The sequence below is a fragment of the Polistes canadensis genome, unplaced genomic scaffold (genome assembly GCF_001313835.1).
Source record: "Polistes canadensis isolate GaletaPanama2010 unplaced genomic scaffold, ASM131383v1 scaffold_250, whole genome shotgun sequence".
NCBI lineage: Eukaryota > Metazoa > Arthropoda > Insecta > Hymenoptera > Vespidae > Polistes > Polistes canadensis.
Window position 1 is genome coordinate 177502 of NW_014569797.1, and position 20309 is coordinate 197810.

At 34.8% G+C, this 20309-nt stretch overlaps 1 protein-coding gene across 5 annotated transcripts in view; it reads left to right on the plus strand.

The window, feature by feature from the left end:
* The window catches only part of LOC106790625 (optomotor-blind protein-like), a 99597-nt gene that overhangs the window by 68973 nt on the left and 10315 nt on the right, over positions 1-20309 (plus strand). The gene's annotated exons all lie outside the window — the stretch shown is intronic.

Below are 20309 nucleotides of genomic sequence, written 5' to 3' on the forward strand. Positions count from 1 at the left end.
TGTTCCGTCCGAAAAATCGAAGGAGAAAAGATTCTCGTGTGTGTTATGTTGTGAAAAAAGAAAAAATGAAGAAGAAGAAGAAGAAGAAAAAAAAAAACAAGAAATTAAAGAGAAAGAAGATCCGTGGAAGGCGGAGCACCCTGGCGCCAAGTCGCGGGGGGTCTGTTTAACCAGCACAGGCGTAGGAAAGCAAGCAGTTCGACCGTTTCCCCCTCGCACCTATATGAACATTCACGAGCTAACACGCTCACACATTCGCGTAGGAAGGAGACAGACGAAGGTATGTTAAAACGTGGTAGTAAAGTAACACGTAAAGTCCAGTCTCACGATGTATTGGAGGTGGAGAACGAGAGAGGATTGGATACAGGAGGAGTTTCAGGGTACATCAAGACACGCACGAACACATACACCTATGTTAAGATCACCAGCCTGGTTATTAACTGTGGACTCTATCGTTGGAGGTGTGCTGATGGAGTCTGAGATTTGTGATTTAGATGAGCTCACCTTCGGACAATCTCTCTCTCTCTTTCCCTCTGTGTGTGTTTTTCTTTTTCCCTTTCTTTCTTTCTTTCTTTCTTTCTACATCGTCATATAGTCTATCCTTTTCTAACCCCTTCTTCAAGATACCACGAGGAACGTGTCCCATCCTTCTCTTCTTCTTTGTACCTCGACTCACTCAGCAGGCTTTGTTTTAACTGTTGAAACTTTCAACGAATAGTCCTGCCTGGGCATCAGGACCTTAACAAGCAGGTATACAACGACCTGCTGGTTTCTACCTTTTCTTTTCTTTTTCTTTTTTTTTCTTCTTTTCTATTTTCTATTCCTTTTTTTGTTGTTTTCTTCCTATTAGACTGGGAGAGAGAATTCAGGAAGCCGAATGAATTTAAGTCTTATCAATAATAACCCTCGGAGAAATATGATTTTTCACAATTTTACTTGGTAATGAAATTCAACAGTTATCGGTAGTAAACTTGGCAAGTCTATAAAACGATAAGAACGTTGAAATTTTTTCAAGTTAAAAAAGCTTGGATGTGAGAGATTTTTCAAATTTTCCACGATTCACATTGCATCTTCCTCGTTCCTAGCGATATTTTAATAACGCGAGCTTTGCTATGTCTCGACGCTTTTTTTTTTTACTTTTCCCTCTTCTTTCCCACCCTCCCTCCCTCCCTCCTTTTCTATTTCTATAAGTGATTATACACCGACTTATATTAAAACAAATATTATAGTATCGCGTACGACGTGCCACAAGATTAGACTAACTCATATTAAGTATAGATCATACCTAAGATTAAATAATTTCTTCCTTATTCAGATAAGAAAGTTAATGAAATAAATTTTCTAATTCAATAAGATTATTTAGCTTTTTTTCTATATTATCACAAATATAATCTAACACCCCCCCTCTCCCTAAAGATAATACTAAAAGTAATATAACAACGTGAATAAATAAATAAATAAATAAATAAAAGGAACAAATGGAAATAATAATTTTTTTTTCGTTGAAACCTGGAAATGGGATGTTGGGATAAAACGTTGGTCAATGGCGTAGTAGTAGATCGATTTAATCGGTAGCCGTGAAAGGGCTCGCTCGCATAAATAAGATCTATCTTCTTGAAAAACACGGGAATCCTTTACCACTAAGATAAAAGCCCGGGACACCCGGTAGATAAGGAAGCATTGCCTTTAATCGAGCCGCCTTGCTATGCCATGCCCGGGACGATAAAACTCCGTCCACTCTGCTTCGTGACGTTCTTTAAAATCCCGCATGCGGTTCCCGCCCCCCCCCCCGCTCCCTCTCCCCATCGACTACCGTTTTCCGACACTTCTCGCCTCTATCGGCAAAAACAAAGAGAAATAGTTTTACATCAAATGCGACTCCGCGGCGCCGACGAACCTTTTCCAAAACAACTTGAAGAGAACCCCCCCCCCACGCCCCCTAACCCCTCTCTTTCTCTCTTTTTTTCTTTTCCACCCATTTGCTAACCTCGCGTGTTATTTATTTTAATGACACACCGTACAATAATTCTGATCAAACTTCGACTATCGTATTATATTATCCACAGTGTATGGGTTTGGTTACCAAAAAATAAAAATAGAAAAAAAAAAAAAAAAAAAAAAAAGAAAACAATTAATATCTCGTAACATTTTTAACTGTCATACGAAATGAACGAGGCTCGCAATTGACCAAAAAGAATTTTCACGGCTCGATACTATTCTAAAATAGCGTGAAATGTATTATATATAGAGTCTAATAGCTATTACGAAGAGACAAGAGTAAGGAGGTTATCCATCATCGTCGTTGGGATACCCTATATTAAAGGTTCCCTTTGATTTCTTTCGAAAAAGATATAGAGATGGGAGTATATGGTTAAAAGGGGGATAAGATAAAGAGAGAAAGAAGAAACGACATCTTTGTTTGAGTTAGCCAGGGTGGGCTAAGAGAAGAAGAGTTCCAGGTCGCGTTAGGGTGGTCGAAAGGGGGTGGGGATCGAGGGTGTGGGTGGGGGGGGGACAGGTATGGGAGAAGCTAGTAGATGAAGGGTTTTGGAGGTTAAACAAACATGTGATTACCGACTGCCTACAGCTGGCTACATTATATCTACCTACCAAGGTAACCATCTAGTTCTTCTTCTTCTTCTTCTTCTTCTTCTTCTTCCTCCTCCTACTTCGGTCCATCATCTTCCGTCCCTTATATACATCTCCTTGTCGTCCTTTTTCTCCTCCTGCGCAGGAGTTAACCGACGGGAAAAAGGAAAGATAGAGAGAGATAGAATGAGAAGGTGGTAGGAGGATAGAAGAGAAGCAACGAACCGTAGCCCTGCAGGCTATATGCCTCGCCATCATCTTCCGTGAAAGGAGCTGGAGTGGGAGGAGGAACCGGAGTTTGCTTGGACAGACAGAGAGAGAGAGAGAGAGAGAGAGAGAGAGAGAGAGAAGGAATATCTTCTGTCCTTTCTTAAAGTAGCCAGTCAGGAACTCTCAGTATTCGGAGAATTTACCTATGCGTTTTAGTTTCATAGTTTGCTGCTGCTGCTGTTTCTGTTTCTGTTGCTGTTGCTAATCATGATTTTTGTTCTTAGAATTTGTTACTCTTTTTTTATTATTTAAAGAGCGTTTTGATGTCCTTTTTCTGATATCAAATTGAATAGAGGAATTATTAAGCAATTACTTAGATCGTTCATTTTGTTTTCTTTTTCATTTTTTAATCAATCATTGTAAAACAATGATAAATTTTCTGACTTATAAAATATGAAGATAATATAATTTGGAAATGTATGTGTGTATGTGCGTGTAAGATAGAATGAATGAAAGGTAAAGAAATATTATCACTTTTATCTGAAGCAGCAGGCACTTTGTCTTCTCGTTTCTTCACGGAAACTACAAAGTTTTTCTTGGTCGTCAGGTAGAAGTGGCTGGGAGTCGAGCAGCGGTCGCTTAATTACATCGTCACACATTACATATTTAAAAAAAAAAAAAAAAAAAGAAAAAAAGAAAAAAAAAGTACGTCGAGTCTTACCTCTACTTCTATTGTACGCGTGTTTGTACTTGGTTTGTATGCGTGTCATTTATATATACACATGGGAGATTTATACACTCACGAACACACACATATGTGTAAAAGATCGTACAGCTTTGACGAATCGCGAACGTGAGAAAAACTCTCCCTTTTGCACCCTCTTCCTCTCTCTCTCTCTCTCTCTCTCTCACCCTTCGTATTTTTCTTTCTCTCGTAAGCAAAGCTTCTCGAGGAAAGCTTTCCCGTGCGAAATTTTTCCACCTGCCGAAGGCATAACTGTTCTTTCTCTCTTGCACTCTTTCTTAGCTAACCGCAACGTCCTCTTTTCCTCCTCCTCCTCCTTTTCCTCCTCCTCTTCTTCTTCTTCTTCTTCCTCTTCGTCTTCTTTTTCACACTTTTCTTTTTTTTTTTTCTTTTTTCTTACACGGAATACAGGGTGTAAGAACGTCGTTCTAGTCGATGATACTCGTAATATCGATTTTTCAATTCTTACCGTGACATTAATACCACCAATATTATCGTTTGAATATTAAATCTTATTGTTCGCATACAATCATCATTAGTTGGTTAAGTCCACATTTAAACAAACATTTAGTTTTCTTCTACAAAATATTTCACACAATCGTTAACTAATTTGATAATAATAATAATAATAAAAAAAAATAAAGAACGGCAATAAAATTTAAATTGGAAACTATAGAAAAAAAGAAGATAGAAGAGGTAGAAAAAAACCAGTCAGAATTAATTAATATCGTATAGTAACCTAAATCAAACATTTAGCGAAAACAGCGCTATTAAACTAACATTAAAACTATAATAATAAAAATAAAAAAATAACAAACATATCCTCGCGAACAGTCTCGTAAAAAATCGATTCTCTCAGTCATAAAAAGAAACAAAGAGAGAGAAAGAGAAATACAAAAAAAAAACAAGAAATACATCGTACCTGCGAATATATTCGATCAAATACTCTATTACAACATCTAACAAGATAAAAGTGTTATTCTCGAACAAAACATTCAATCAAAATAATATAATATAATCAAAAAGAAAAACAAACCTTCAGAACAAACAAACAAACAAAAAATATAATATATTAAAATATAATTTATTAGAGATATTTTTCTCAAATAAGAAGAAAACAAAATATAATATAATATACTCCGATTGACACTGAGCACAAAACACGTGGCAAAAAAGATTGACCAATGGGTTGGTTGATGCTCGTGTAGGAGGAGGTGCTGCTGCTGCTGCTGATTCTGCTGATGCTGATGCTGGTGCTACGGGAGACAAAAGGCGTCCGGCAATCTCGTGATTGTCGGCTATCGTCACCCGGAGGTGGCTCTGATAGAAATTATGATTGGCGAATTGATCGACCGACGGAGTGAGGGGGGCACACAGTAAAAGAGTGACTGAGTAAAAGATAGAAAGAGAGAGAGAGAGAGAAAAAGAAAGAAAAAGATAAGCAGACTGACTACTGGACGAGCTCGGCAGACATGCAGAGAGAGAAAGAGAGAGAAAAAGAGAGAAAAAAAGAGAAAGAGAGAGAGAGAGAGAGAGAGGACGAATCAGAATTAGGGAACAAGCGGACGTAGGCGAGTGGTTCGGCGTTAAGCAGGAAGCCGTCCCGACGAAGCGGACCCATTAAGCGTCCTCAACCTCCTCCCTACTCCTCCACCTACCTCTCCTCTTCTCCTATCCTCTCTTCTCCTCTCCTCCTATCTACCTCTTACTTATATTCTCTTTCTCTTGCTCTCCTCCTCCATTATCGGCCATCCAGATTGCATTTTATCATTTCAACTCATTTTTCAATATGGCCGACTCCCACTGTTAATATCGACAACACAACTGAAAAATATTCTGAGGGAGAGATAGAGATAAAGCGTAATTAATCACGTTTGATTCTACAATTAGTTATTTCAAATGGAAGCTAAATTATCTGGATGTTTACTCTTTTCTTTCTTTTTTTTGTTCATTTTTAGCAAAAGTTTCGCGCGGTATTAACGTTCGGTAATATTTTTCCCGTGGTTTAATTGGAAGATTTTACGCAAATATGATTAGAATGATTTTTTACTGCGCGATATTAATATTATTATTATTTAATTTGAAAAATAATAATATCTAACATTTTGATAAGGAAAATATAATCGTGAATAATATCGACTTTGAGAATTCTCGATAAACTGCATTTTCGCGAACAGGGGGGGGGGGAGTATTAATACTCTTTTACCTTTTACCTACCATACTTCGTTTTTTTCCCCACTTGAAATAAATAATAGGTAATAAGAAGTAACGCGATATTAGAAGTCATGATATCGGCACTGACTGACTTCACTTCGCAATTTCGTATTTGATTTTTTACAAAATACGTATATTTCACTTCATTAACTCTACTTCATTATACATACACACACAAATGCATACATACGCACGCATATATTCGCGAGAGGAAGGTAGAAAAAAATGTAGGTAGGTAGGTAGAGGGCTTTTACAGCATTGCTACGAAAACGCGCCTTTTTCAAAAGAATTTCAATCGTACGAGCAAACTACGTTCCAGCAGAATCAGAGAGACCGTCTGCCATGCTTTTACTTCATCTTCTCGTGAAACTCCCGTTCCTCCCTCTTCCTTCTCATCTCTCTCTCTCTCTCTCTCTCTCACTCACTCTCTCTCTCACTTCGTTTTTTCAACTTGAATAAACAATACGAAGTACGGAATAAAGCAATTAGAAGCTAGACTTCGCAATTTTTTTTTCGCCAGCCTTGAATAATTTGACTTCATTAACTCTACTTCATCGTACACATGTGCGTAAACATACGCACATGTACGCATATAAATTCGCAGAAATTATCCGTGCTAGCTTATCGCATAAGTTCCGTTTCGAAAAAAATCCATACTTCTTAGGTGAAAACATGGCTTTTTTGAAAAAAATTGTGGTATGCACCTGCAAAGAGAGAGAGTTTTCAGATTGCTGCTCAGCAGACTTCACTTCATTTTTTTTTCGTTAAACTTGAATAAACAATTGGAAGTAAGAAGTAGTGTGCAAATAAAAGCTCGACTTCGCAAATGTTTTTTACGCCAACGTCGGATAATTCAACTTCATTAACTCGACTTCACATGTACGCACATATACACGCACGAATTCGTCAATTTGTACGATGACATTAGTGGTAACTCCATAACCTTCGTTTTTGCAATAATAATGATAATAAAACAATGAAGAAATGGGAGGGGGGTGGTCTTATTAGCCGCGTAAAACGTGCATTTTCCAAATAAACTTCAATCGTACGAGTTGGCTATTAAAAAAGAGAGAGAGAGAGAGAGAGAGAAGGATCATGTGCCAGACTTCACTTCTCATTTTTATTTCCTTACGTTTCGAACAATTTTTTTTCCATCCAAAATAAACAATTAAAAGAAGTAAGATAATTAAAAGCGAAGCAGAGAGTGCAGTTAGACTTCGCAATTTCTTTTTTTTTTTTTTTTTCCTGTTCTTTTTTTTTTCGAGATCACCGGATATGACTTCATTTACTCCACTTCGTTCCATGCATATACATATATATATATATATGCATACACGTGCGTAGACACTATTATTAGTCGATAATGGAGTACTTCAATCAATTTCACGCTGGTAGGAGGAGGAGGAAGCTTTACATCAATCTTCGCGAAAGAAAAATTATGATTGATTATCAGAAATGTGTTAAATAATCATGATTCGCAAACGCATAGAAAATTTAATAATAATTAGACAATGTTTTCTTTATACATACATACATATATATTTATAAGAATGCAACGCACAATTAATTATTTCATAATATACGTAAAAATTCTTGTGTTACACCGGGGTTTACATAAATTCACAATCTTACAGGGATATTTAATAGCAGCAAGCCTCTCTACGTGCAACCCTTCTTTTCGTAAAATTCATGGGCAACAACAACAACAAAAAAATAAGCATACGTCTTGTGTTGGCCTCTTCCTCTTTCAAAAGAATTTCAATCGTACGAGTTGCATACCAAAAAGGGGAGAGAGAGAGAGAGAGAGAGAGGCAGAAAGTGGCAAGCTTTTTCTTCTTCTTCTCGTGAATTTCTTCTTCTTCTTCTCTCTCTCTCTCTCTCTCTCTCTTTCTCTCTCTCTTTCTCTCTCTCTTTCTCTCTCTCTTTCTCTGAGTCTTTTTAGCCGCAGCACCTACTACTCCCTCGCAATGAACCAGACCAACATACAAGCGGCTTCTTTGACTAAATTGAAAACACCCGTTGGATTCGGCTAATTACCGAAACATAATGAGCACTCGTTCCTTCTCTTTTTCTTTCTCTTTCTCTTTCTCTTTCTCTCGTACGTCGATTTAGACGTTTCGCCGCTTCTTACCCCCGTTTTATTCTATACATCTATCTCTCTCCCTCTTTTTCTTGGCGCCAAGAAGATGACGAATACACGGAAGGTCCCTTCAATTCGCGGATTTCTGACTCCTTTCTTCCCATTTCTTCTTTTCTTTACTTTTTTTTTCTTCTTCTTTTTTTCTTTTTTCTATTCATCGAGAAGCCAAAGTTCTATCAAAATCCCCTTTTGAGTAAGCAGTCATTGATGATAATTTTACGTGGCGCGTATGCTGTTGAAAGATGAAAAATTTGTTCATATTTATAATTAAAGATTGAATTTGTTTTCAATGATTAAAACACATTATCGTTTTATTTTCGGATGCGTGTTCTCGCACGCATATTCTTTTGACGTTCGTTAACTTCGCTAGGGTTAAGTGGTCTGGGACTATCGATTTTTCTAAGACAGACTGTCGAGTCGATGAACGATCGATTCGATTTACGTTGGCCTTGAAATTAGACGAAAAAGAAGGAAATAATAAGTAGTATCTTATTTGACCGAATTGATAAGAATTCCTTCGACAAATATTAAGCGAAAAGTTTAACTTTCGATCTAGCTCATTCGAACCCTTGTTTTCAAGTCGTCTTCTACCATCTGTTGCGAATTAGGCCAGCCTATAAAAAGTAACATTTCGTTAGAAACAGTATAAGTGGATTTTAAGTAAGCCCACATACAGGTTCTCTCCTTGAAACTCCCTTTTTCCAAGGAATTCTCTTCCCCGACATTTCTCAATCATAAATCTTTAGATCGTTTCAGGTGAATCCTAAATATGGTTTGTTTCACAATTACTCATTAAATAATTCCCATAATATTATCTGTAAATCATACATTTTTTTCGTGGTTAATATAAATAATATCGTTATTGTCCGAAAAATTTCTGACGAATTTTAACGGAAGAATTGAAACGCGCAACACGCATTTGAATTTTTTCTTTTCATATAATATATGTGTCACATATTTTGTGTTTCACGACATTTCTTAAAACAATTCTGTCCTTCGAAAACTTATACAGATTTTTCTTACAACCCAATGGAATAAAATTCTTTTCCTAAGGGGGGAAAAAAAACAAAAATTGTGAACATTGATCAAAAATACATAAGAAAAAGGTATTTATTGTAATATAAAATAAAGTGAACGAAAAATATAATGTAGAAGCAGAAATCGGTTGTGTGGTACTTTATTTGGTTGGTACGCGAGTCGATATCTTGCCGATGAGAGGAACGGGGTAGGTAAAGAGGAGGGTAAAGAGGAGGGTAAAGAGGAGGGTAAAGAAGAGGGTTCACAGTGATCGGTCGACATCAGAGGCGCCGCCGCGCAAACTCTACTAATGGACGTTCGACGGGTGAACAGACCGAACCAGAAGAGAACTGAAGAAAGAGGAGGCTCTTTACTGTTTGTCGTTTGAATGTTTTAGGACCTCTGCTTAACCAACTTACTTACTGCCTCTGTAGGAGACACACTCGCTGCCGTGTTTGCACGGTATGTTCCTCTCTCCCTCTCTCTCTCTCTCTCTCTCTCTCTCATTCTTTTTCCTTCTTTATTTCTTGTTTTTTCTCTCTAACTTTATTTCATCCCATCAATCTTTCTCTTTTCTATTATCTATTCAATTTTCTAGTCTCTTTTACGTTTCTATCCTTCTTTCTATCTATTTATATTATTTTTCTTTTTTTTTTCCTTGTTTCTATATATTATTATTTTCTATTTTATTGAAGTGAAACGTTAACGATCAAATTTTATTAAATAATATGAAGAGAGATGAGAGAGAAAAAGTGAAAGGGTGGAAAAAATATATTGGAATATGTAAGGATAAAAATTAGAAATATTCGTCGTCTTATGTTATTATTAGTCTTTTGGAAAAATCAATAAAAGAATATTTTCAGTGATTTTCATAAAGAATAATTACGGTAGATCGGATTAATATATTCCGTTATTCTAAATTGTAATATACATTTCCTTCAATTAATTAACAATCCTTTGAGATATGTTTAATAATCTAATGTACTTTATTAATATCTCGGATTGTTTCAATTAAAATACATTTGTTTTAACGTTCCTAGTCAAATGATAATTTTGAATTGAACATCTTCATTCGAGGTAAATGGATTGGTCATTTTTAAATCAATTAATTATTTTCCATAGGATATTAAAAATTTCACTTTTTTTCGCGAGCGGAGGTCACTCACATTCTTTTTTATTTATAAATCCTTTTTTATTTTACTCTTTCACGCACACTCACACACACACACACACATTATATTTGTCTGTATTCTTATTCCCCTCTCTCTCTCTCTTTCTTAGATTTTGTGTATACCTTTTATTATTTGGGTTGTTCAAATGAAATCTTTTAAGTTTTAACCGAAAGTCTCCGAAGAGACACCTTCCGTGGTACTCGAGACACCAAGAACAAGCGATATTCTCCGACGACAGATGCCTTAGCAAACATAAACTGCTTCCAGAAGTGACCTAAACCTCTCCGAGTAGTGTCCTCGTCTTGTCTTCGGATTTCAACCTGCCAACACTTTACCTCTTCGGTTCCTTTCACGCTCCCACCCCCCCTTTTTTCCTTCTATTTTATTATTCATTTTATTTCTAATCTTCAACTTCAATCTATTATTATTTTATATCATACAATTTTCTATCGATATATATATATTTGTATATTGTATAATTTTGTATAATTTTTTTATATTGTATAATTAATATGAAGTATATATATATATATATTTTGTATTAATTATATTTTTTAACTTTTTAAATTTATTCACACAAATTTTAAATTATATATATATATTTGTTTTTGTTATAAGAACAAAAAACAATGTGATGATTGGTTTTTTTTGACTTGTAAAAAGAAATAAAGTAAGAAAGAAGAAGACGTCGTCATTACGTCGAATTATTGAGAACCGAATCGTGATAGAGGTCGTTGCTGAACTCTTTAGGGTTATCCTTGTATCTCGAAAAGGTCGAGAGCGATAGGGCCGTTCCGATAATTCAAGAAAAGAAAGATGAGAGGATGAGAAAGAGAAAAAGAATAAAAGAAAATCAAACGACGACAGATTAAATACGTGAAACCTCCTACATGATCTTATTTGTCTTTTTTCTGACAACAGAACTAAGATATTTCACCAATTGAAAATTCATTAATTATTGATTTGTATAGAAAAAAAAAAATAGATGAATTCTAGTTAATACAATATTTCGTCAAAATTGTATGTATTTAATTTATGAATAAGGAAAATCCTTCCTAACACCAGCCAACATGATGATTTTCCTTGTCCAAGATATAATTAATTTTATCCACTAATTTTGTATTGCTGATTACAAAATCACACCATAACTTTATCGTATCACATCAGATTTTTATTAAAATTAATATATTCGTTATTTTTGATTTTACAATAAAAATAAATTAAATTATAAATCGTATAACAATAACGAAAATTTTGAATACAACGCAAATGAAACAATTGTGAATATACCGATAATAAGGATTACTAATTCGTTCGATTAGACTAATCGTTATTTAAATTTCCATTAAAAGGAAGATCATACTTATCTCGCAACCCTTCGAACCCTATTTAATCTCCCTATCTCTCTCTCTCTCTCTCTCTTGGAAAAAAAAGACGATATTCGTATTTCATTAATAGAACTATTCTTCTTTCGCCTTTTTTTCTTTTTTTTTTTTTTCAAATGACCTCTATCACTCTCTTGAAGGGATGAGAGAGAAAGAGAGAGAGGGTATACCGGGGGTGAGTCCGATAAAGCTGACCAACAACAATGGCGCTGATTGAAAGCGATTATATCAATCGGACTCTCTTTTTTTTTTTTCTTCCTTCTTCCTTTTTTTTTCTTTTTTCTTTTTTTTAACCCTCGGCGATACCTCGAAATGTTGTGCCAGGGTGCTCGACACCAGAGGATTCATTTCCAGTCGAGGTGTTACGACCCTGTGATTTTCTCTCATGGCGAGGTCAAACGTATAAAAAAAGAAAAAGAAAAAGAAAAAAAGAACAGAACGGAATAGAAAGAGAGAGAGAGAGTAGAAAGAAAAGAAAAAGGGAAGGATGCCGGAAGGCTGAAAGCTCTGGCTAAACTAACCCCCTCGATGTAGGAGAGAATGAGAAAGAATCTAGAGAACCACCCCCTTCGTTTCCAGGCCGAGTTTATTGTCCCATGGAACACGAACTACCGGCCGAGAAAAACCTGCCACCGTACTTTCAGCTTCGCTTGATAATCCCTCCGTTCCTTTTCTTTTTTTTTTTTTTCTCTTTTTCTTATTTTTACTATTTCTTTTTTTTCGTTTTCCCCCTCCTCCTCCTACTCTCTTCTTTATTTTTTGTTTGTTTTATAGAATACGAACGAAAAGTTAGAACATATTTTCTAGTCATATATATATATCAATCCTTTCATTTTTCATATACATCATCGAGAGAATATAAAAATTATGATTTAGAATTTTGATAGTTCGATAAAAATCTCAAAGCAAGGAAATTAATTATACAAATGTTATATAATTGTTCCCCCTTTGGTGATAGATACTACGACAGGACGAAAAGAAAAAATAGAAAAAATATTTGAAAGCACCCTCCTATATGCACTACACGTCGTCTGTACAGATAACTTTTTATTTTTTACTTATGAAGGAACGAGAGACAGTAAAGCAAACTCTCTCTTGGAAAATATTTCGAATAATCTCTCTCTTTGTTCCTCTTTTTAACTACCGATGAAAACCTTTTTTATCTCCCTTCGCTTATACATATACATAGAAAAAACCTACACGCATATGTGTATCAAATATCAACGACAATTTCACACTTGCAATCTTCTCGCTTCAGCGAACACAAGCATACCATGTTATAGCATTTCTCATCTTTCTCAAACATATATTTCCATATGACAGGGAGAGAGAGAGAAAGAGAGAGAGAATACCATCAAAGGAAGATTCTTTTCTACCCTTCGATCGAGGGTGACGTTTATTTTGTCTTTTTTTTTTCTTCTTCTTCTTCTTCTTCTTCTTGTTCTTTTTCTTTTTCTTTTACTTTTTTTCCATAAGCAACCAGAGGAAAGGTAAAAAACTCGGTGCTTTTCGTCGAGAACGTTTTCCTTCCCCCTTAGCATCTCTCCTCAATGAACAAAAGCTTGGTAGGAGAGGAAAACGACGATTTTTCGCATAAGCACGCGTCTCTGACATAAGCAAAAGCCAGGAGCCGAAAATACACCAAGCGTTTGCGTTTTGCTGTATTCCTGAAGGGATCTAGAACGAAAGAGAGAGAGAGAGAGAGAGAAAGCAAAAAGATGCTTTTTGTTAGTTCTTAGCTTTGGCAAAGCGCGAGTGTACACGTAAAAAGCATTCCATTGTTTCATCCTTACGCTATGAGAAATATCGATCGTTTTTCTCATTTTTCCACAACGATTTAGATCGATTATTTCGATATCGAGTACAAGTACCTATAACTAGGGCCCCCTTTTTATCATAGATTTTCTTTTTTCAAAGAAATAGAAAATACTTTTTCATAGTTTCATTAATATGATGAAACTTGAAAAATAATCATCTTTCATAAGAGATATAACTCTTACAGATAATTATTTTAAAATAATAATAATTAATATATATACTAATAAATTAAATATTTTCGCATAATTTATATTACTTATTCGTATATATATATATATATATACAAAAATTCATATTCAATTTAAACAAAATGTACAATCAAATAATATACATAACGCGCAATGTACAATATTAATTATAATTACCGATTATTAAGATTAATTCGTGAAAGTGAGAGATCTGGAAAAATGCAATAAAGGTACTACATAAATATCTGAAATCGATTAGAAATATCGAGAGCACCCGATTATACATGCTTATAGATTCATACGCATTCTTGAGATTCTCAAGAGTCTCTTCGATCGGATTATAAAAGCACTCTTTCTTTTTTTTTTCCCTATTTATTTATTGTTCCCTCTTCTTTTTTATTTTGCCTTCTTTTAATCGCCTCCTCTTTTCTCCTTGACGAAAAAAAAAGAAGAAGAAAAAAAAATAAAATATATATCGAGTATTTGTGTAGGACGTATTTAATAATCCTTCATTCGTAGATTCAACGATCGAGGAATCGCATTTGAACTTCGATAACGTTTATCGCAGTTGCAGCAAAAGCAGCACACAGTGGTTTTATTCAAACGTGATTCGTTGAAACCATTCGTTGCTTTATTTATCATCTAATTGAATTATTCTTCTTAATTTTTTTCATATTAAAAAACGCGTTTCTAAATTACTTTTCAAAGAACACTTTTTCTTTTTACATATTCTCATTTGTATTTATATCTTCTAAAATCATTTATAACATCTCACAGAAGGGGGAGGAGGGGAGAAAGATAAAGAAGATCATTGAACAGAATTTTGTATCAATCTAACCGATGTCAATCCTAAATTTGATCATTTTTCTGAATCGTATCATCGCATAATTAATAATATGAAACAGGGCTTATATCAATGCCCACCCAATTCTATTTAGACTCGTTCCTAATTTCGTAAGGGATGGATGAGGGGAAGGGGGAGGTAAAGAAAAAGGTTCAGGGGAGTTGATACGAAGTCTCTTTGGATGGTTTCTTTGGTAAATGTTTATGGCGTATCTTCGCACGCTAGCTTAGAAAAAGAAAGGGAATATACTTACATACGTTTTGTGTATGTATATGAAAAAAGGGAGAGAGAGAGAGAGAGAGAGTGTGTGAGTGTGTGAGGGAGAAAGAAGGTAAGGTAGGAACCACGAAACGTTCCACCTCGTCGCTCTCTGATTGGTCGCTTGCTCAGCTTACGTGCGAGTCGGCCATAATGCCCGAACCGGATGATGGGAAAGCCACCCCCGATTCGGTCCAATTAGCTTCCGGGCGAGTAAGTGGCAGAGGAATCCCTGAGGATTCATTCCTCGACCCTCCTATATCCCCCTCTCTCTCTCTGTCTTTCCCTCTTACCTTTAATCCATCAATCCATTTATCATCAATCGATGAAATTCTTGATCGGCTTTCCTTAAGTATCATCAATTCTTCTCAAAATTTTCTATTTCATATTTATTATATTTTAACCCCTTAACTTACAACTACGGGCATAGCCCGTAGTACGATCATCGGGTCAGATATAAATATTAACAGCGGGCCCTCTTGAAATTATAAATATTTGTGGTGGTGTAAAAATTTAATATAATAAATATAATAAAATAAAAATTATCGAACGTAAATCGTAGGTTAAAGGGTTAATGAACATTATTTATAAGATCTTTATTTGTTTATAATCTTTCCTAAATTTCAATATCTTTATATAATTTTATTAACGATCCAGAGAGAGAGAGAGAGAGAAAAAGTTAAAAATCTGTTTTGGAGTTATCGAAAAATAATGTTGGTCGTAAAAAAGTGATGGGGGGCCTTTCTTAAAGTCCAGAGAACACAACCGACCCTCTCTTAAGGTTGGTCCTCCGCCCAGAGGTAGAAAAATCCACCCCTTTTTCAGGCGGTCGATACCAGGACAAGCAGCAGGCATAGCATACCATGGCATACCATGGTATGGCATATAACAGCAGCAGAGTCTTTCTTCCATCTTCCTCTTCCACCACCTCCTCCTCCTCCTCCTCCTCCTCATCCTCCCCCTTTTCTTTCCTCTCCCTTACGACGTCTTTTCTTTCTCTCACCCTTTTTAATGTGTATGTGTGTGTGTATATGTTGCCACAGCTTTTACCCAATACTATTTCACCTTGGTTGCCTAGCCTTCTTGCTTTTAGGATAAACTTTCCTTCCTCCGTCGTTTTCAGCCAAGGTGGCGCCACTCTGGTGGTGCCACAAAACCACCCTTATATAATATACGCCTATATGTATATATATATATGTATCTATGTATATACATATAAATTATACTATGTAGTATACTATCATAAAGAGAATATAGAAGAAAAAAAAAGCAAATCAAAAAGGTTGTTGTAATAATAAATGTGCACATAATGATGAAAGTGATCTAATCGTAAATCATATATCTCTTCTTTCGAGATATTTAAAGGATTACATTTGAATTCTATGTAATATTAATATAACAAACGGTATCTAACGGTTCATTTTTTGACAACATATGGTGAAAATTATATTGAATTCATTTAGTTTAAAATAATGTAGTGTGAAATAAATGATAAATTCATATCGTTTGTTTTTAATTTTGACTTACCATAACACCACTTTCACAATTATGGGTTCAAACAAGAAGTAGTTGAAAGAGAGAGAGATAAAAAGAGCAAAGTTTTTCATTTAAAAGAAGTTAACCGATGACTCGTCATAAGATTACTTAGCAAAGGCTGGTACATATAAGTTAGGTACACACCTATGCGCCTTAAGGTTTACTCTGCGCGCGCGCGCGTGCGTCATAGGACGAACCTGGAGGCGGTGGCTATGGTGAAAAAGGACGACGATTCCCTACGACCAGGACGAGGAGGAGTGGGAGGAAAAACGGGGAAGAAAGGGAGTGGACTATCACTACTACTACTAATACTACTACTACTACATTTATTATAATATTTATTTGACCCTTGCCCTATTAACATTTATACAAGCATAGTAGTATAACCCTCTATATACGCACAAGTATGCTAATAATAAAATAAATAAAAAAAATGAAGAAGAAAATTCAAATAAATTTTCATCGGTGAACGAACCAAGAAACTCCTCGCCCCATTCCAAAGAAAGAAAAGAAAAAAAGAAGAAAAAAATAACGGAGAAACGAAAATGATTAGGGATTAGCATTTGCATGCATTTTTAAATTCATTATATATGTTACCGTCGAAGCCGCAAAATCAGTCATTGCTAGTAATTACTCGGCATTGTTATCAATGCAAAGATAAAACTTTTTACAAAGTTTTTCCTAGGCATCGAAAATAATACTTTGATATCATAGAGAATATCAAATGACTATTTAAACAACTTTAACAAAAATATCAAAGATTGCAATGCTATTAATTGTACAACTTTGCTATTTCTTTGAAAAGTTTTGGTAAATATTTTTTATACTTAACAGTGAATAGATTTTAATGAAACTTATATTAAATTAATTTCTTGGTTCATTCACCGATGAAAATTTATTTGAATTTTCTTCTTCATTTTTTTATTTTTATTTTATTATATATATATAATTATTATACGCAATAATTCAGATTTCTTGATTTACGAATGTCCAATTAGGTAAGGAAAAAAAAAAAATACACGCGCAATGTACCAATCAAAATAATATAATACTATACTAAAGAAAGTGTGAGAGAGAGAGAGAGAGAGAGAGAGAGAGAGAGAGAGAGAGAGAGAGAGAGAGAGAGAGAGAGAGGATGATATCGAAATGGATGGATACATAGGTCAAGAAGTTCACACGAATGAGAAGCTTCGATGCCGATAATCGAGAGATTCAGGAATGGAGTTGACGAGAGTTCGGAGTAGCAATGAATAAAGATCCCCCAAGAGAAAAAGAGAAAAAGAAAAAGAAAGAAAAAAAAAAAATACGAGAAAGACGGGGAACGTGGTGGTATAGCAGTCGCCATTACGGTGTCGGCAATCGGCTCGGCACAAAGTGGAAATAATTAGCGTTGGACCAAGTGATAAGCTCTAATCTAAGAGTTTGTCATTAGCCTATCAAACGAATATTACTCCCTCCCTTTTCTCTCGCACATATAGCTATCTTTATCTCTCTCTCTCTCTCTCTCTCGTTTATTTTAATGTATCTCTCCTTCTATCTTTTTCTCTCTCTCTCTCTCTCTCTCTTTCTCTCTCTCTCTGTCTCTCACATTTCTATCTTTTCATATCCTTCCTTTTTCATGTATTTATCTTTCCCTCTCGTTTATTTATACATATTCTCATTTATATATTTCGATCTTTTTTTTTTTGTTTTTCACGCGTACTCCACTTTTCGTCTATTTATTTATATTTCTATCATTCTTTTTGAGGAAAGGTACATTATTTATTTGTTTTTCTTTTTATTTATATTCGTCGAAAAAAAGATAGAAAATAAAAAAATCCGTCGCGTTTAAGGGTTTTTGAGTTGAAAAAAAAAATGTTCCATGCGCAAATTTGTCTTTGGCACGGCCTACATCGTCGACGATTTCTCAACCGATGTGAGATGAAAGAAAATATGTGCGGTGAGGGGAGGGGAGGGGAGGGGGCAGAACGACGATCGGAGCAATTAGTATTTCTTATTTCGAGGCTAATCTACTCGCGTTGAATTTTGCCGGGTCACGAAAGTCAGAGAAACAGAAAGATATAGTATACGTAAAGAGAAAATAAATATATAAAAGTAGTAAGTAAACGTCGTTGAAACGAAAAGAAGAAGAAGAAGAAGAAGAAGAGATGGAAGGTGGATAAAAGTACAAGGAAGACAGAGAAAGGAAAAAAGATAGATAAAAGGTTGTGAAAGACGTACGGAAAGAGAGAGAGAGAGAGAGAAAGAGAGAGAAAATCTCAAACTGTCCAACGTATATATCGTTGCCACGTGAATTGACCGGCCAGATAAAAGCACACGAGAGAGGACGGAAAAGAAGGTAAAAGAGAGTGAGTGAGAGAGAGAGAGAGAGAAAGGGAAAAAAGTGAGAGAAAAGTATGGACCGACACAGAAGCCGACGCTGCTAATGACTCTGTCCGCGGTAATCTCTGGGTGTTATCTGTCCTGGCTACCTGGGGCCCACCTACTTTGAATCACGAACCTGTACGAACCATGCCACTACTCTTTCTATCTCTCTCTCTCTTTCTATTTCCATCTCTTTCTGTCTTATTCTCCATCGGTTGTGCTTCTCTTTAGTACAGAAGTCTTCTCTCTCTCTCTCTCTCTCTCTCTTTGCTTCTTCTTTTTCTTCTTATTCTTTTTATTCTCTCTTTGAGAAAAGGTTCACCAACGTGGGAACCGACTAAAGATCATGGAAAATGAACCATTCTCTTTCGGATCGATTTCAAATGATCTATCTAACGTTTTGTAATACACCAGATTGTCTTAGAATGATTTTCGAATGAATTTTTATTTCATACTTTTAATTATTTTCGATACATAGGGGTAGAATTGCGACCGTGAATTTAATTACGAAATATATTAGGCAAATATATATATATATATGCGGAAAGTGATAAAGAAATAAATTTGAAAAACAAATTGAATAAATTAAAAGTGTCTACTATAATGTTGGAAAAGAAATGTCGAAGAGAAATATTTCTTGTAACAATAGGAGAGCCAAATTGACGACACTGATTTTTTTGTTTTTAAATCTACACAATTGTAGAGGTCTACTATGCACACGGTAAAACCCAATATTCAATAATTTCTAAGAAAACTAAAGGAAAAGTTTCACACGCATTCTTATTATAATATAACAATTTCTTTCCTGTTAGATAGATAAATAAATTTTGTACAATTTAATTCCAAAAATGATAGAAATTATAAAAGAAATATATATGAGTGAGTGTTGAAAAATTTTTAGCCTAATACGCGGTATGGAAAAAAATCATAAATCTAAACAATTTTTTATTTTGTATATTTTTTCGATAATTTTTCGAATTGAATTGTGTACAAAATTTATCTTTTCATCGAAAACGAATTGGTATATGAGAATGCACGTGACACTTTTTCGGAAACTTTTAAAAAAAAACGAAGGAGTATTAAAATTTACTGTGTACACCTTGTATTATCCTGATGGACCCTTACAACTGTGAAAAAATTTAGAAAAAATGATTGTCTTGTCAACTTGACTGACACTCTCTCCCTTTGTAAGATTCGGATCGATGAAGATTTATAGCTAGTTCGAAACTCATAGGAATAAGAAATATTGTGGGAAGTACTTCGATAGCACGTAATGTAACACACACGCAATCACACACACACACACACATACACGATTGCTTTATTATTTATTCACTTGCCCATTAAGCACCTTAAGCTTATTGATCTTCTATTATCTAAGTTCTCGTCTTAGATATTTATCTATTTATCTGTCTATCTATCTATCTCTTTATTCATTTTTTTTTAAGTATACTCACACGTCGATTTCACCTGAACGATTTGCAAATGCATATCGGCAATATTTGCGAGTGGAAAGATTTATTAAACTAATTTTTATTGCATGAAGTAGCCTGTTTTATTCTATAATTTTTTTATCTTTCTTAATTGTTCGCATGTACGAAAAAAAAAGAAGATACATTGTTCAAATATTTTCTATCGTTAATTTTCTTTTTATTATCTACGAGACTGCGTGCTCTTTTTTTTTTATCAATATATTTTTATATACAATCGAACGTCGATCATAATTCATAAATTTCTACAATAAGTAATCAATCAAATATTGTTTCTTACAAATAATAATTCGTATCGATTTGAAAACAATTTCGATTAATTAATTAATACGATATATC